The following is a 16,113-nucleotide window of genomic DNA, read 5'->3' as shown; positions in this document are numbered from 1 at the left end:
ATCGCAATTCCCCAAATCCTTGTGGGAGGGAGAACGTTTGCTACAGCAGGTGTCAGCTGGTTAACAGAGGATGGGGGGGGGGGGGGAAGAGAGAGGGGAAAAAAACCCTGCTGCTGGAGCTGCCAAACAGAAACCCTAGCAACAAACCTGGCTTATGATCTCAGCTTGTATCTTTGCAAGGATGAGAAGGGAGGGAATAAACAACCAAGGCGGCTCTGGGTCACGCTGAAGAGATGCTCCAGACAGGCTATGCTGGGTGAAATATGGCCAGGCTCCACGTCCCAAATTAGGGCCAAGCTGGATGTGGCCAGGTTTGCTTTGCTTTGCTTTGCCTCCTCTCGGGAGGGGGGGGGGTTGCGACTGAAAGCAAGAATAAGGCATGAATGCTGCAAGGAAAGAACCCCACCCCTACACCCAAGAGGAGCTTGGGGGAAAAGCCACTGGGAGAGAATGCAAAGGGAGGAGTCTCTACTACAGGGGTAGTCAAACTGCAGCCCTCCAGATGTCCATGGACTACAATTCCCAGGAGCCCCTGCCAGCATTCGCTGGCAGGGAGCTCCTGGGAATTGTAGTCCATGGACATCTGGAGGGCCGCAGTTTGACTACCCCTGCTCTACCACAAAGGGTGGCTTGGCCCCATCGCCCCTACCCAACCTGTGCACACCTTTTGTGTTTTGAATCATGTGCCACCACCTTTGGACACAAGCTTCAATTTTGCCCTTTCACAAACCATGATAAAGCAAGGCATACATCAAAGGTGGCCAAACTGTGGCTCTCCAGGTGCCTATGGACTACGCTTACCATATGGCCATGCCGGCGGGGGCTCAGGTAACTGTAGTCCATGGATATCTGGAGGGCCAGAGTTTAGCCACCCATGACAGGGATTACCATCTAGCACGCCAAACATCAGAAGTGCAGAATCCTAAAATCTGGGATAGAAACTTGGCCAGGGTAGGGACTAACAAACGTTAATTTACATCTCCGCACATGTCCGTAACATCTAACTAGAATTAGCTTCTAACGAGGAACCAGTGTGGTGTAATGGCTAAGAGCAGCACTTCTAATCTAGCGAGCCGGGGCCTGATTCCCTGCTCTTCCACATGCAGCCAGCTGGGTGACCTTGGGCTAGCCACAGTTCTTCTAGAGCTATTCTTACAGGACAGAAATTTTTCCTCCAGTTCTAATCCACTGCACCTCTCCCAAAGACTCCATAAAATGCAAAGGAAGAGAAGCCTTTAAAAACTTATGACATCCTAGAATCACAGTAGACGGCAGAGCTGGTTTGGGGGAAAGCATTTAACAACTCTGGATTATCACCAAAATTTTTGCCATTTTAACAACAGGAATTTTAACATCAAAAATACACTTTGTGTTCTCCCCCTCCCATCAGAGAACACCTTGTCCTTGTTCTCCTGCCCCTTTTGTGGATTTTGAGGCCTCTGTTCCAAATAGATTGTTGACATCATTGCTCTTGAGATTTTTTTGAATTTTCCTGCAATTTGGGAAGCGTAACTAGAAGATGTGAAATTTCTGGAAACTTCAACGTTTTTTCTGGATAAAAATGGAAATTAGGGGATGGGGAATGGACATATAGTCCAAACTTATTTTCTGATTAAGCCTAAAATTCTTTTACTGATTTAACAAACTCCAGGTAAGGTGGGGGTGGGGGGGGCAAGGTGACTGTTCCCAATAGCAGAACTTTACATTGCTCCATAAAAATGAATTGCTACTCATTCACAAGAGAAAAAGCCAAAAGGTACATAGCAGCACCTTTTGGTTAGGTGGCAAATCTTCCTTGTTGAGTGTCCTCCTTTCTGTATACCCCCATTCCCTTGTGTGCACAGCTCTCTCTTAATGTCCTGTTTCTTGACTCCCCTAGAAGGTTTTTGCTTGTTTGTTTGTTTGTTTTTTGGACTGGCTGCTTTCAGTTGCAAACCGTAATTATGTGTTTATTATTAGGGCAGTGAAAACAGAGCCACCCATAGAGGCATGCATTTCTGTACAGCTAGGATGGCCCAGGATGGCCTGATTTTGTCAGATCTTGGAAGGTGGGGGGAGGGGCTGCCTAGTATTTGGAAAGGAGACCATCAAGGAGCACCAGTGCCAAGGCACAGAGGCAGGTTATGGCTAAACCACCTCTCGTTGCTTCTTGCCTTGAAAATCCCAGGAGGGTCAGCTGTGACTTGACAGCAAAAGGGCTCCAGATATATAGCATAATATTAAGTAGTAATAATAATAATTTTAAAAGGGGGGAGGGCAGGGGGGACAACCTCAACAGTCAATGAGGACTAATCATGCTCACTGCCCTCTGGGAGCTTTTTCAGTTAGGAAAAGAACAAATGTGTGCACCTGGGCGGGGGGAGAGGCTTATTTATTTTCAGATTTTTATGCCATCCTTTCCCAAATCACTTCAGAATCAATTCAGTTAATTTATGCTAAAAGTTGTATCAAAGATGACGCCTTTTCTATTGCAAGGGAGCGGTATAGAAGTCACAACATAAAAAGGAAGAGAAGAAATATACCCAATTTATGCCCTAATCCAGGGGTAGTCAAACTGCGACCCTCCAGATGTCCATGGACTCCAATTCCCAGAAGCCCCTGCCAGCGAATGCTGGCAGGGGCTCCTGGGAATTGTAGTCCATGGACATCTGGAGGGCCGCAGTTTGACTACCCCTGCCCTAATCCAATGCAAAAACGGCCTCCAGTCTTCTCAAGCTACGCTCAACTTCACAGCTACTGGCACAAGTAAAAGTTTCTGAGCCTGCTGTAAAAATTACCTTTACCTAGAAAAAAATCAGCTGACCAGGACCTGGGCAGTCCAAGCTAACCAGACCTCAGAAGCTGAGCAGGGTGCAGAGCTGCCTGAGGCATTGTTTGTCCCCTCTGGGGCACAATAGTCAGGGGAGGAGCTTGACCAGGACAGCCTGACACTTCCCCGGCTGCACAGGCCTGCCCTGACATAGGCCCCGTTGCACTCCACATTCCCTTGCTGAGGAGCAACGGGGGGCCTAAATTGGGCCACGCTTGGGATAGGACCAAATCCAGCATCGATACTGACTGGAACCGAGAATTTGCGGTAAGGCAGGGCAAATTACCAGTGCGGAAACGGTCAGGGTCACCATAGGACAGCTGCTAACCTGGTGGCACTTTCACAATATCTAACTGAACCATTGGCCATTTGCAAGACAAAAAGATCACTCCCTTTTCCTGTTTTGTCAACTTAAGATGCAGGGCTTGAATGCTATCAGAAGACAAAGTGAGAAAATACAGGGATGGGAGACACACAGAGAGAGAGAATGAGCTTTGGAGACTTGAGGTTTCTAGCAACAAACGTGAAAACTGCCAAAAATGCAAAGTACAGATCATATGCCATATTTTCCCCAAAAAGTAGCTCTTGAGTTTGTTACATTCAAGAAGAGCCAACTTCAGACACAGTCACACCCAAACGACCTCTGTCCTTCATCCAAGGACACCTGATGGCATAACTTAGGTGAGTGGAGTGAGTACATCTTCTATTCCAATAGTGAAATCAACTAATCGTCGGATAAATCTGGTGACTAGTGCTGTGAACGGGCAGGACAGATCTTTCTGCAAACCTGAAAAGGGCCTCAGGTTTGCAGAAAAATGTGAAATCTAAATAAAAATTACATTGGGGACTTTATTTATTTATTGTTTTATTTATTTATTTTATATGGCTTGGTCTCCTCATCCTCATCACTCTCCTCTGTACCCTTTCATTTTTATCCACGTCCTTCTTGAAGTGAGGCCTCCTCATCACTCTCCTCTGTACCCTTTCATTTTTATCCACGTCTTTCTTGAAGTGAGGCCTCCAGAACTGCACACAGTACTCCAGGTGTGGTCTGACCAGTGCCGTATGCAATGGGACTATGACATCTTGTGATTTTGATGTGATGCCTCTGTTGATACAGCCCAAAATGGCATTTGCCTTTTTTACCGCTGCATCACACTGCCTGCTCATGTTTAGTTTACAATCCACAAGTACCCCAAGGTCTCGTTCACACACAGTGTTACCTAGAAGTGTAACCCCCATCCAGTAGGTATGCTTTTCATTTTTCTGACCCAGATGCAGAACTTTACACTTATCTTTATTAAATTGCATCTTGTTCTCATTTGCCCATTTTTCCATTGTGTTCAGATCTCGTTGAACTCTGTCTCTATCTTCTGGCGTATTTGCCAGTCTTCCCAATTTGGTGTCATCTGCAAACTTGATGAGTAGTCCCTCCACCCCCTCATCTAGATCATTAATAAATATGTTAAAAAGTCCCGGACTGAGCACCGAGCCCTGAGGTACCCCGCTATTCACCTCCCTCCAGTCTGATGAAACACCATTGACAACAACTCTTTGAGTGCGATTCTCTAACCAATTCCCTATCCACCTAACTATCTGAAAATCCAGATTGCAGTCCTTCAATTTATCCATCAGAACATCATGGGGAACCTTGTCAAAAGCTTTACTAAAATACAAGTAAACGACATCAACCGAATTTCCACGATCCAGCAAACCTGTTACTTGGTCAAAAAAGGAAACCAGGTTGGTCTGGCAGGACCTGTTGGAGACAAATCCATGCTGACTTCCTCGGGTCACCAAATTGTCCTCCAGATGTTTGCAGATCGCTTCCTTTAATATCTGCTCCATTATCTTCCCCACAACAGAGGTCAGAATCACTGATCGGTAGTTTCCCGGGTCATCCTTCCTCCCTTTTTTGAAGATCGGAATAACGTTTGCTCTCTTCCAGTCCTCCGGGACATCTCCAGTCCTTAAAGAGGTCCCGAAGATGATGGACAAGGGTTGTGCAAGTTCTCCGGAAAGTTCTTTGAGCACTCTCGGATGCATTTCATCCGGCCCAGGGGATTTGAACTCATCCAGTGCAGCTAAATGCCTCTCAACAACCTCTCTATCCATGTTAACCTGCCACCCAGACACTATCCTTTGGCTACTGCCATCTCTAGATGTGCCTAAACCCTTAGACCTGTGGGGAAAAACAGATGTAAAACAGGCACTGAGCCTTTCTGCTTTCTCTGCATCCTCCATTAGAGATTGTCCATGTCACCACCACCTGAGCCCCTGCTCCGTTTGCTTTCCCACCGGCGCCCCTGACTTCCCGCTGCCCGCTGGGGGGCGCTGCCAGCAGCAGCTGTGCAGTGCCATGTCGAGGAGGAGCTCCGGCCATGGCAGCCGCCGGAGAGCACCAAAGGTGAGCCAGCAGCAGAGTGGCAGGGCAGCCCCCGAGGCAGCAGCCGGGGTGGAGGAGGAGGAGGAGCCTCAGGAAATCCGCTCAAGCTGGGATGGGGCTATAAGTATAGGATTTTGCAAGAATCCTGTTTGTGCTTGCCTCCAAACACCCACATAGACAGTTCTTGCCCCATTTCATCCTCAGTTTCACCCCCATTTCATCCATGCAAGGTAGGTTAGGCAGAGAAGGACCAACTGTTATAGGTCACTCAGTGAGCTGCAGGGGTTTGGAGAGTTGGACTAACTGTACATTACATCATCCAGACCCTCATACAGGCTATGGTCCTTCTGACGGCATTTGAACTGGTGGTTTACTTGTGAATATTGAAGGTAAAGCTAAAGGTATCCCCTCTGCAAGCACCGAGATGTGAGCTTTCCAGTGCAAGCACTGTTCCTCAGAAAGAAAGCTCACGCCTTGAATAAATCTTTGTTGTTCTTAAAGGCCCTAAGGTAAAGGTATCCCCTGTGCAAGCACCGAGTCATGTCTGACCCTTGGGGTGACGCACTCTAGCATTTTCATGGCAGGCTCAATACGGGGTGGTTTGCCAGTGCCTTCCCCAATCATTACCATTTTACCCCCCAGCAACCTGGGTACTCATTTTACCGACCTCGGAAGGATGGAAGGCTGAGTCAACCTTGAGCCAGCTGCTGGGATTGAACTCCCAGCCTCATGGTCAGAGCTTCAGACAGCATGCCGGCTGCCTTACCACCCTGCGCCACAAGAGGTGAATATTAGGGTTGTTTAAAAGATAGATTTTAAACTTGCAAATTTAATGTGGCCTTCCCCACCACCCATTCTTTAATCACCTATCCTACAAGTCAAACTGGAGAGATGAGTTGGTTTTTATACCTCACTTTTCACTGCCCAAAGGTATCTCTAAGTGCCCTGGATTGGACTGCCTCTGTCTCCACAACAGGCACCCTGTGAGGAAGGTAGGACAGAGACAGCCCTGATATTACTGAAGAAGAAGAAGAGTTGGTTCTTATATACTGCTTTTCTCTACCTGAAGGAGTCTCAAAGCGGCTTACATTCACCTCCCCTTTCCTCTCCACACAACACACACCCTGTTAGGGAGGTGGGGCTGAGACAGCCCTGATATTAGTGCTCCGTGAGAACAGCACTATCAGGACTGTGATGATCCCAAGGTCACCCAGCTGGCTCCAAGTGGAGGATTGGGGAATTAAACCCAGCTCACCAGATTAGAAGCCACCACTACAGTTGGGTGCTTCAGCGCACAAAATAGCTGTTCGCTCCCGACGCAGCCAGCGCCACACCGGGGGGGGGGGAGCGCGGATGTCAGTGTACCAGCAGGCATGTACATGTGGAGCTCCATGCCTGCATGTGTGTGCCTGCCGGCACTCCAAAGCCCATGCCTCCCCCCCACCGCGTGGCGCTGGCTGCATCAGGAGTGAACGGCCACTTAAGACACCAAAGCCCCTAACCCTAGCCACTACTCTTAACTAATATACTATGATGGGAGAAGAATTTGGCAAATATCCTGTAGAAAGATCACCCAGCTGTCCACAAGAGTAAAGTCTTAGCAGGACATCAGTTTTATAAGTAAATAGCTTTGATCAACTGAAACCCAAAAGATACTGATAATTGCACCCTCTCTATTCTGCCGTGGTACCCTCACTGTAAGCTACAAGGAATGTTTTACGAAATATGGCTATTGAGATGCCAGAATGCAAAAAACGCATTCTGCACATGCACAGTTGGCCATTTCTAAACAAACAATTCCTAGCCAAGATATCTGTAGAACACCACCTCCCATTAAACAGGGAAAATTTATGAAGAGCTGCTGATCTCCTTGTGTGCTCTGTACCATCAAGTAACTTCTGACATGGGAAACCTATGAATTAACGACTTCCAAAACATTCCTATTCCTATTTCTGGTAAGGCCTAGGAGGAGCTGGTCTCATGGTTTCAGTGCCACTCAGCGCTTAACACCCACTCAGAGCGGCTGTCCCGCCCCTGAGTGCTTCCTCCTCCAACCGGCTTGCCTGTCTGTCCAGCATCCAGCCAATCACCTTCCATCCCCCACCCATGACCACCTCCTCCCTCCTTCCACTTCCCTCCGAGGCTCGGAGGCTGCAGATCCCTGCTGCATGAGAACTGATCCTGCTAGTGAGTTCTCTACCTGGGAACTTTTCAGGTCCTGGGGGAAGGGAGAGGCCATCCACAGAGTTCTTCTATCCCATCCACCCTTAATCTAGCGCCCGTTGTATTCCTGAATGCAACGGCTTTGTCCCTAGTCATTAATAATTTTGTTCAGGTATTGAAAACAAAAGGACTGTGGTTTCCATTATGGAGTCAATCCATCTAAAACCTTTTCCCCAGCCGCCTTCAATTTTTCCTAGCATTATTTTCCTCGTTGACCTGTACAGAGTAAAAAACTGCTTCCGGAGACAGCTACAAACAGATGAACTCTATGCTATTACAACACACATGGTAGGGAAAAAATACATCAAAAACAGAAAACAATTTTTGGTGGAAATGCAGAAAGTGTCTTAATTTGAACAAAAACCAGCTCATAGAACCACAACATAGAACCTGAGCCTTCAGGGAAGGCGGTATATTAATGTAAATAAATAACAGGGCTAGAGATGTACAAAGTATTGAAAATACTCAATTCAATAACGTATTGTTATTCTTCCCATTTTAGCATTTTAATGATGGGCAATTCAGTCATCATATATAAATAATGAAGCATCATCTTTGTACATATCTACATCTATCTATATATAGTGGAATAATTCTGGAGTGCAGCTAAGTGCCTTACACAAAAATCTTCCCATTATGCCTTTTGAGTAAAACCTCATCTTAAAAAAAGAGTTGGTTCTTATAGGTTTTTCTCTACCAGGAGTCTAAAGCAGCTTACAATCTCCTTCCTTCACAGACACCCTGTGAGGGAAGGAGCCCTGATATTCCTGCTCGGTCAGAACAGTTTTATCAGTGCTGTGGTGAGCCCAATGTCACCCAGCTGGCTGCATGTGGGGGAGCGCGGAATCAAACCTGGCTCGCCAGATTAGAAATCCCCACTCCTAACCACAACACCAAGCTGGCTCTCATTCACTCATTCCAACAGAGAAAACATTTCCCAGATTTTTTCCCCCAGACCTTCCCAAAGTTTCCACTTCTAGTTTCTCTTTGAAGGCCACACCCCTGAAACCACCCCAATGGTTTTTTAGGCTTCACATCTCCACACTGAAAACATAACAGTGTTTTATAGTACCTCCCATGATGAGAGACTTTCCACTGGAAATTTTTATGGCACATTTCGGTTTGTGGATGGGCTGGGCCAAAAATGTAACCCCGATGACACCCTGACCAGGACTCATTCTGCAAACATCGGATAATGCTCTTTCAATGCACTTTAGAAGTCGATAAAATCCAGCTGCAAAGAAACACTGAAGAAGCATTACCCAGTGTGTGCAGAATGGGCCCTGGATGGCCCAAGCTAACCTAATCTCACCAGACCTCAGACACTATGCAGGGCCAGCCCTAGTTAGTACATAGAAGAGAGAGGCAACAAAAGGACCAGGGTTGCTACACAGAGGCAGGCAATGGCAAATTCCCTATGTCTTGAAAACCCCAAGAGGGGCTGCCATATCTTGATGGCTCTTCTCACATACACACAACCCAACAACACACAAGAAACAATGACTGTCCTCTTATTGGTTTTCACCCGTAAGAGTCCTACAATTTTAAGAATTGTCTTCTTCAGGATTACAAACCAGCTGGCCAGCCAGGGATCGCTCCCCAGGGCAGGAATATAACAGCTGCACTCTATGGACTGTCACCTTGGATCCGGAGGCCTCTGAATGTGGGGGTTCTATTTAGCTACCACATCACAGGAAGGTAGAAGGAGCCCCTTCTTCCAAAGCAAGAAACAATGACTGATAGATGTCGGGGCAAGCAACCACCAGTAGCAATCCTCAGTAGGGCTGGGCGCCCAAAGCAGCCAGCACCCAGATTTTGAAACCAGGTAAATCAATCGCATTGTATATGGGGGGGGGGGGGGATGGAGAACTGCATCCCTGTTTATATAAGACTGCTGACAGCATAATGTAACTCTCAAATAATAAGAGATTTCCAGGGGAAAGCCGACACAAATGTTTGCACATATTCAAAATGTTACCACTCCGATTTGGGATATCTGCAACTCAAAATGCAACTTTGTAGCCTGCATGCAAAAACGACAACTCCAGAATTAGCATGCATTGAAGCTGTTGCATATAATGAATGTACTGGCAGTTTTACAAAACTTCACACACTGTCCATCATGACCCCTAACCCTAACCCTCAGCCACCGCTTGACTTGATCTTCTAAAGGAGGCTGCAGACAGTTCACAAAGAGTGCACCCCGGAATACTTATTTAGGAAATATGCCTACTACTTTTGCTCACCTCCCCGCCCCCCAACCACAAAAAAACAAAACATCTAAGTGCTGACCAGCAGCAGGTACGTGAACTGTCTTCCAAAAAGGCTTGTCCAGGGCTATGAATGTTGCCAGTGAGGAACTCTGGACACTGGCTTTCCTAAAACACTCTCTGGAAAATAGCAGCCAATTCAGGACAACCCCCTAGGGTAGCGCTTTCTCAACCAGGGTTTCGTGAAACCCTGGGATTTCTTGACGGAGCTGGAACGATTTACCGAATCGGTTAAAAAAATTCTTAAACATTTATTGGTTAATACGACCATATATGGCAGGAGTAGTCAAACTGTGGCCTTCCAGATGTCCATGGACTACAATTCCCATGAGCCCCTGCCAGCAAATGCTGGCAGGGGCTCATGGGAATTGTAGTCCATGGACATCTGGAGGGCCGCAGTTTGACTACCCCTGATATATGGTGATATTGATCCATTTCTCCCCCCCTCCCAATGGCCACTAATGGGCCTGGAGGAGGTAGGAAAGGTGGGCGTGTCCACAGCTATGCTTCCCAACCATTTTCTGCATGGTCATGCCGCTTCTGGGATGTCTCAAAACCTGAAATATGTTCCAGAGGTTTCTCGACTATACAAAAAATCGAAAAAGGCTGCCACTGAGTTTTCAAGGAAAAAAGACTGAAGGTAGCTTAACAAGGAATACGTTTGCAAAGAAACCCTGGACTTGATGGTTATTGTTGTTGTTAGGTGCGAAGTTGTGTCCGACCCATCGCGACCCCATGGACAATGATCCTCCAGGCCTTCCTGTCCTCTGCCATTCCCCGGAGTCCATTTAAGTTTGCACCGACTGCTTCAGTTACTCCATCCAGCCACCCCATTCTCTGTTGTCCCCTTCTTCTTTTGCCCTCGATCGCTCCCAGCATTAGGCTCTTCTCCAGGGAGTCCTTCCTTCTCATGAGGTGGCCAAAGTATTTGAGTTTCATCTTCAGGATCTGGCCTTCTAAGGAGCAGTCAGGGCTGATCTCCTCTAGGACTGATCGATTTGTTCGCCTTGCAGTCCAAGGGACTCGCAAGAGTCTTCTCCAGCACCAGAGTTCAAAAGCCTCAATTCTTTGACGCTCAGCCTTCCTTATGGTCCAACGTTCGCAGCCATACATTGCAACTGGGAAGACCATAGCCTTGACTAAACGCACTTTTGTTGGCAGGGTGATGTCTCTGCTTTTTAGGATGCTGTCTAGATTTGCCATAGCTTTCCTCCCCAGGAGCAAGCTTCTTTTTATTTCTTTGCTGCAGTCCCCATCTGCAGTGATCTTGGAGCCCAGGAAAATAAAATCTGTCACTATCTCCATTTCTTCCCCATCTATTTGCCAGGAATTGAGAGGGCCGAATACCAGTGTCCCAACACAGAGACAGACAGTGACGAATTATCTCTGAACGTCTCTCGCCTTGAAAACTGACAGGGTGGCCATAAGTCACCAGCTCCTTGACAACAGTTTCCACCACCCAAACAGGATATCTTGACCCTGACCAGAGACTCTACCAGCCATAAGCCACCCCACCCCAGCTCCTAACAATTTCTGAAAATGGGGCAAATATTTGTACATTTTCCTCTTGAAAAGGGGGGGGTACCCCAAATCAAGTAAGCTTCCTACACCACTTAGAAATTTGAATAGTAAGAAGCAAGTTGTTTAAGACTATATGTCTGAAAAGGAGACCCCCCAAAATACCAAGAATCAAAAGCGTGCACTTCTTAGCTGCAGTTTTGTGGAAGGGAACTCACAGGAGCTCATGGGCAGCAAGCAAATGTGACTATCATTTATCTATGGTTCCAGTACAATGTTCACAAGCCTTCCATTTGACCTGGACCACGATCTTTAAACACCCTTGATTTTTTATAACAAATGCTCAAAACCTCAATTCCAACAGAAGTCAACAGACTGAAGGGAGAGCAAAGGCACTCCGACTGCATCCCCACAGTCACAAAAGGGACTGCACCTGCGGCGGGGTAGTCAAACTGCGGCCCTCCAGATGTCCTTGGACTACAATTCCCATGAGCCCCTGCTGGCAGGGGCTCATGGGAATTGTAGTCCAAGGACATCTGGAGGGCCGCAGTTTGACTACCCCTGTTACGCACAACGAGGTTCCCCAATTGAGACACAGTCCCCCAACTCAAGCACCTCCCGTGTGTTCCTCTCCCTCTCCCTCTGCCACCCACACCTAGAGGATTTTGATAAAGAGAAATACTACAGCACACCGAACGCCCAACAAGACAATCCACAACCTGAGGAACAACAAGCCCCATTTTGTGCTGGGCTGAAGGCAGTTAAGGAGCCGCGCTCTGAATGGGGGTGTCAGGTGACCACCTTGAAGCATCACGCAGAGAGGAAAACTTCCAAGATTTTCGAGTTGCCTCACCTGCTGATCCGGGCTCTCCGGAGTGGGCAGCCTAAGTCCAAAGCTAGTCAAATGCATGCCAAGTTACACGGGAACCCAAGCTCCGATTCTATGCAGAAAGCCACTAAAACATACAGAAAATTATTACCGATAAACGAGTGTGCACATCACCAGCTGAGAAGTGGCGAAGAGCAAACGCCTAACGTTTTAGACCAGAACAATGCATTTCCACATTAATCAGCAAACACCCCCCCCCCCTGACACACACACACACACATACCCCTTGGTATTGTGCATCTCAAAGCATCCCTCTCTGGGGTAAGAATCATTTCCCCAAACTCCAGAAAGCCACAACGCTGTCATCTATAAACACCGAACTCCAACCCTCCGGCGGCATGACATCAACAAGGAGAATCAACCCGCAGATTTCCTGACGCCCCCTCTTTCTTCTCTGCATTTGCCACGCCAAAAGTCATTTTTTAAAATACCCATCCCGTGCTTCTGCTCCAAAATGCCATTCTCCGACAGACGGACGGAGGAGGGACGTCACGCTTAAGGACAGGGCTACAGGGCGATGTACAGATGTTTCAAACGATGCCAGTTTAAACCCTTCACGATGTGGGCTGCCGCGCCACTCCAGTGAGATCCACTCCAAGGCCGGAGAGGTTGTTTTACAGCTTCAAAAGGCAGCCACACACACGCACACAGGCACAAAAACACACACCCCAGAGATCCAGGCCTGCTCCAAGCACCCGACGCAGCATCAAAACAATGGAAGGCAAACCTGGATTTCCAGAACAAAAAAGAAAAACACCAGGCTCGGGCAAAGCAACAATGCTGGAGGCAAGGCAGAGCAAGGCAATGCATAGCGAGGCCCCTCAGTTCAGAGCCCCCCCCCAAAAAAAAACACATGCAACCCCCACCCTCTCTGTATTCTCTATTGGGGGAAGCAGCGCAGGCCCACCTCCGCTCCCGACCAAGGGCAGCCTCCCTGCTCCATCATTCCGGAGGGGATCAATTTTGCACGCGCCCCCCCCCCCGAAATGCCCGAGAGGGTCGATGGCTGGAACTTCCACAGGGAGGGGGCGGCCAGGTCTGGGGAGGGGGCGCAGTGCAACCAACGCCCTTCCAGGCGCCGCGCCCCCCCCCCTCCGAAGGGGTCCCACACACGCCCCCCCCTCCGGGGTTCTCTTCGGGGTCTCCCCGGAATCCTACCTGGGGGTGGGGAACGCAAAAGGGGTGTGTGGACGGGGGGGGGGGGTTGCGCTGCGTTGCAAACGGTGCCCAAGCGGCGCAGGGCAGGCAGAGGTGGGCGGGCAGCGCCCTGGCAGCGGGAGCGGCGCGATGTAGGGCAGCCGCCTTGCTCGCCCGGGCTCCATTTTAGGGCTGCTGCAGCGGCCGGGCCGCCCCCCCCTGCTCGCCCCGCCTGGGCCGGGCCCCCCGCGCCTCCCCGGCCGCCCATACCCACCTGTGGGGGTCGTGGAGAGCCGGGCGCGCCTGGGGGGGCCGGTGGCGGGGGGCCGGGGCGGCGCGGCGGGCAGGATGGCGGCGGATTGCGCGGCGGCGGCGGCAGCGGCGGCGTCCTCCCAGGCTTCTCTCGGCTGCCTCTCCGCGGCGTCTGCGCTGGTGGCTCCTGCCGCCGAGGCTGCTGCCTCCGCCTCCCCCGTCTCCGCGGAAAGGCCTGTCGAGCCCCGGCCTAGAGTGAGCCGCTCGCCCCGCCGCAGTCAGGCGCGCCAAAAGGGACAGCGGCGCCTGCCGGGCCCGCCGGGGAGAGCAGCTGGGCGCGGGGGGAGACGGAGAGGAGGCGGAGAACGGAGGGAGGGGGGGGAGGAAGGGAATGAAAGGGAGAGGGAAAGCGAAAAGAGAAGAGAAGCAAGAAAGAGGAGCAGAAAGGCTGAAAAGAAACGCTAGAAAAAGGGAGGAAAAACTGAAGCAAAATGGGAGGGAATGAAAGGGAGAGAAGAAGCAAAAAGAAAAGGGAAGCAATAAAGAGGGGAGCAGAAAATCTAGAAAGAAAAGAAACGGTAGGGGGGAAAAGGGAGGAAAAACCAAAGCAGAAAAGGAGAGGCAAAGCAGGGGGAGGAGGAAAAGAAATGCTAGAAAAATGGAAGGAAAAACAAGCAAAAATGAAGGGAATGAAAAGGAGAAAAATGGAGAGCAGAAAAGCAAGAAAGAAGAAAAATGCTAGAAAAAAGAGGAAATAGAAGCAAAAAGGAAAAGAATGATATGGAGAAAGCAAAAAAATCAATAAAAGCAAGAACAAAATGCTTAAAAAGAGGACAGACAAAAGCAATTGAGAAGGGAAGGAGAAAAAAGCAAAAAATGGAAAAGAAACAAGGGAGCAGAGAAGCTAGAAAGAAGAGAAACTTTAAAAAGGAGAGGAGAAACTGAAAAGCAAAAGGGGATGAAAAGAAGAGGAAAAGCAAAAAGAAAATAGAAACAATAGAAACGAGTGGAAAAGCAAGAAAGAAGTAAAACACTACTAAGGAGAGTGGAAGAATAAAAAATGAGAACAAAAGGAAAAGAAAACAACAAAACAATAAAAAGGAAAGAGAAGATCAGAAAATCAAGAGAGAGAGTAGCAATGAATAAGAAAGGAAAATAGAAAAGTAAAATAGGTGTCCAGTTGCACCTAAAAGTCTAAGAAGTATACACGCACGTGAAAGGTTATACCTTGAATAAAACTTAGTTGGTACTAAAGGTGCTGCTGGACTCAGACTTTGTTCTAACATTTATTCTGGCATGAGCTTTCCTGAGTTAGAGCTCACTTCATCAGATACATTTATTTATTATTATCATTCTTATTAATAATAATAATAACCCTCCCTTCCCCAAAACCTCAGGGTGGGTATCAACATATAGAAAAACAATACAACAGTACATAATCGTTATAATAATCATAGCCATACACATCCATAGTCTCATCCGCTGCTTACACTGCAGATAGATAACTGCTATTGATGAACGCTTGATATGTCTGAGGAAGTAAGCTCTAACACAGTGGTCCCAAACCCCCGGTCCGGAGACCGGGACCGGTCTGTGGATCAGTCGGTACCGGGCTGCTGCTCCTCCTCGTCCTCCTCCCTGGCTGCTGCCTCAGGGGCTGCCCTGCCACTCTGCTGCCAGCTCACCTTTGGTGTTCTCCAGTGGCCACCATGGCTGGGGCTCCCCCTCGGCATGGCACTGCACAGCTGCTGCTGGCAGCACCCCTCAGCGGGCAGCTGGAAGTCAGGTGCACCAGCAGAAAAGCAAGTGGAGCAGGGGCTCAGGCGGCGGCAGCAGCATCCCTCAGCAAAAGTCTACCTTCCCCCCCGGGCCTCAGTAAAATTGTCAAGCGTTGACCAGTCCCTGGTGATAAAAAGGTTGGGGATCAGCAAAACACACACACACACACACACACAAAAAAAACCTCCCAAAACATCCTTATCCTGAAATAAATAGATTCAAGTGGGTAGCCATGTTGATCTGTCTGAAGCAGCACAACAAAACGAAAGTCCAGTGGCATCTTTAAAACCAACAAAGATTTATTCAAGGCGTGAGCTTTCGAGTCAAGCGCTCTTCCTCAGACTATGAACTTCCATCCTGACAGTGGGAATATAAAGCAAAAGTTAATTCTGTTAAATTAGTAAACTGTGTCACAACAACCAAATACTACCATATGATCTTTCTTTGCTAAAACAGCCAATCAGTCCCCTCGAATTCAGTTGTAGTTCACAAAAACATAGGAGAAATAAAACTGTCTATGCTAGTGACTAACAGCTTTAACTTTACCATTTGTTGCTGGTCCCATCTGTCTCCACCCAAGTGTGAAACATTCCTGCAAGTGAAAGGCTTAGCTGGCAACTATCTTGTCCTGAGACCACAGAGTTAAATTTCTAAATTACCTTACATGTTACTTACATCACCTTACAGTCACATTGTCCCAAATAAAATACATTGTAATAAACAGCTACTTTCAGGTCTCTTATTGAATGTCCTGGAAGGTTTAAGTGTTCCCTTAAAGGTTTTTCAGTTCTGTGGTTTTTGATGTCAGACCTGTGTCTATTAATCCTTTGGCGGAGGGTTTTACCTCTTT

General features: G+C 48.2%; 1 protein-coding gene across 23 annotated transcripts in view; it reads right to left on the bottom strand.

The window, feature by feature from the left end:
• The window catches only part of PRRC2B (proline rich coiled-coil 2B), a 100,465-nt gene extending 86,696 nt beyond the window's left edge, over positions 1-13,769 (bottom strand). For 18 of the 23 annotated variants that reach the window (XM_077305925.1, XM_077305937.1, XM_077305932.1 and 15 more), the window contains exon 1: positions 13,507-13,768. The gene's annotated coding sequence lies outside the window, so the exon portion shown is untranslated. Of the gene's footprint in view, positions 1-13,253; positions 13,271-13,506 lie in introns of those variants that run through there. The other 5 variants (XM_077305936.1, XM_077305942.1, XM_077305938.1 and 2 more) reach the window with 2 other exon arrangements.
• Positions 13,770-16,113: the final 2,344 nt, after the last annotated feature.

The sequence above is a fragment of the Paroedura picta genome, chromosome 12 (assembly GCF_049243985.1).
Source record: "Paroedura picta isolate Pp20150507F chromosome 12, Ppicta_v3.0, whole genome shotgun sequence".
Classification (NCBI taxonomy): domain Eukaryota; kingdom Metazoa; phylum Chordata; class Lepidosauria; order Squamata; family Gekkonidae; genus Paroedura; species Paroedura picta.
The sequence above is the reverse complement of the archived record's forward strand: the minus strand, read 5'-3'. Positions and strand labels throughout refer to the sequence as shown.